Below are 2,451 nucleotides of genomic sequence, written 5' to 3'. Positions count from 1 at the left end.
CTCCCATGTCCACACAAAGCATGCCTGTGAGGGTGGCAGGACCAATAGAAGGGCCTCCTGCGAAGATCTCAAAACCCAGGTGGTTTGTATGAGCAAAAGCAGTCTTTCAGATAGCTTCAACCTACACCATAACCAACTCTTTGAATAGTGCCTGGAAACCAGGGCTGGATTTAGGTTTGATGAGGTCCTTAGCTACTGAAGGTAATGGGGCCCTTTATACGTCCATCTGTCCTTTGTCAACAACAAATTGTCACTGTTTTTTTGTGTTGAATATATGCTATGTGGTAATTTATGGACCTAATCGGTATCTAAAGCCATTTGCACATAACAAAAGATGTATTTTATCAAAGTAATGGTTGAACTGAAATACAATTAAGAAGAAGTATATTAATAGTGAAAAGGGATGCAGATGGCGCTGTTAAACCACAGAGCCTAGGCCTTGCCGATCAGAAGATTGGCGGTTTGAATCCACGTGACGGGGTCAGCTCCCATCGCTCAGTCCCAGCTCCTGCCAACCTAGCAGTTCGAAAGCACATCAAAGTGCAAGCAGATAAATAGGTACCGCTCCAGCGGGAAGGTAAACGGCGTTTCCGTGCGCTGCTCTGGTTCACCAGAAGCAGCTTAGTCATGCTGGCCACATGACCCGGAAGCTGTCTGCAGACAAACACCGGCTCCCTCGGCCTATAGAGCAAGATGAGCACCACAACCCCAGAGTCGTCTGCGACTGGACCTAATGGTCAGGGGTCCCTTTACCTTTACCTTTATTAATAGTGAAGTACACATTGCTGCTGTATGTAGGTTTTATTTGTTTTTTACCTTATAATTTGGAAATGTACATTCAGGTTTTTTTCCCTTTACATTTTTTTGGGGGGCCCCAAGAGAGTGGGGCCCTAAGCTACAGCTTGTTTAACTTATACGTAAATCTGGCACTGCTGGAAACAGACAGGTAGCAGTCGATCTACTGTAACAAAGTAGTCATATAGGTTGTATAGGAACAAGGGAGTTCCTATAGATGCCCTTCCTCTCAAGCTTTTATAGATCAGGTGGGTCGAGTTCACCCTATGAACTACACTGACCAGCAGCACCTCTGCACTATTTCAGGCTAGGGTTTCAACCAGTCCTACCTACAGATGCCTGGGACCTTCTTCATTCAAAGTAGAAGCTCCGCTGGAGAGCCATGAGGTACAGCTCTACACAAGTACAGTGGTACCTCGTGTTAAGTACTTAATTCGTTCTGGAGGTCCATTCTTAACCTGAAACTGTTCTTAACCTGAAGCACCACTTTAGCTAATGGGGCCTCCCACAGTCGCTGTGCCCCCGGAGCATGATTTCTGTTCTCATCCTGTTCTTAACCCGAGGTACTATTTCTGGGTTAGCAGAGTCTGTAACCTGAAGCGTATGTAACCTGCAGCGTATGTAACCCAAGGTACCACTGCATGTGACTGGAACCTGCATTTGTTGCTTACTGTGTACATAAACCCAGCCAGGGAGACACGTTTGCCATCAATCAAGCATCTATTCTGTGACTGTCTCATAAAAGAATGTGTCGAGGAGCGTTGCCTTCCCCTTTTGCCCCAAGCGAAACAGAAGTTTTTACCTGTCAACAGTGATGTTTTTCCTCCCTCTCTCTCTTTCCTGGCTTGAAAATGAATGGTGGTTTACCCTCAGCCAGCCAAACCGAAGGCTTAGGGCTTTGGGTCTATTGCTATGATCTCACTGCACTGAGCTGCTTGAATTGGTAGGCAATAGAGTCGAGGGGTAAGTTACCCTGGTGTGTGTTTTAACCACTTGCATACCCTCTGGTATTTTGCTGATAAAAACAAGCAAGGGGGCAAATTTGCCTCGTGGGGCCCAGATAACAGCTCCATTCATTTCAAGCCAAATTGGATACACCCAGTGAGCCTCAAAGCCCCTTCCTGCCCACCCATATTTCTGTTCCAGGAAAGGAGGGAGGTCGCTGCCCCACTTCTCCTGCTGGTATCCTGCTGTGGCTGGCTTGTGCCATGGGGCATGCTGTCATGGATGCAAGACAGATGCTGGCAGTGGGCCGGGGGAGAGGGAGAAAGACCACCTCCCTGTCTTTGATTTTTGTCATGGTCCAGTCTATGGGCGATCAAAGTCCCGGCTGAGGACATCGGGACTGGGGGTAAGATGCTGGGGTGGGAGCAGGATCGAGAGTCCAGAAGTCAGGGGTCCGAGGGTAAGGAAGCAAGGAGTCATGAAGTCAAGGGTCTGAGGGTTGAGAAGCAAGGAGTCAAGAAGCCAAGGTCCGAGGATCAGGAAGCAAGAAGCCAAACGCAGCAAGGCAGGAAACGAGTTGCTGTGGCAAAGAGCCGAAGGGAAATGCTGACCTTATATCCCTTCCTAGCTCTTGCCACCAGGTGCTGTGAGTTACCAAGTGGCCTCACCTGTGCGGCCACACCTTGCCTCTCCAGAACAAACTTAGGAAGG

The 2,451-nt window shown here is 48.4% G+C and overlaps 1 long non-coding RNA gene across 1 annotated transcript; it reads left to right on the top strand.

Annotated features, from left to right (window-relative positions):
* Positions 1 to 1,604, top strand: LOC308595918. The gene is made up of 2 exons (XR_014012215.1): positions 1 to 79; positions 1,102 to 1,604. It is a non-coding gene; the product is annotated as an uncharacterized lncRNA (long non-coding RNA).
* The last annotated feature ends 847 nt before the right edge of the window (positions 1,605 to 2,451 follow it).

This window comes from Podarcis bocagei (assembly GCF_964188305.1).
Source record: "Podarcis bocagei genome assembly, chromosome: 10".
Lineage (NCBI taxonomy): Eukaryota > Metazoa > Chordata > Lepidosauria > Squamata > Lacertidae > Podarcis > Podarcis bocagei.
This window is presented reverse-complemented; position numbering and strand designations above follow the sequence as displayed.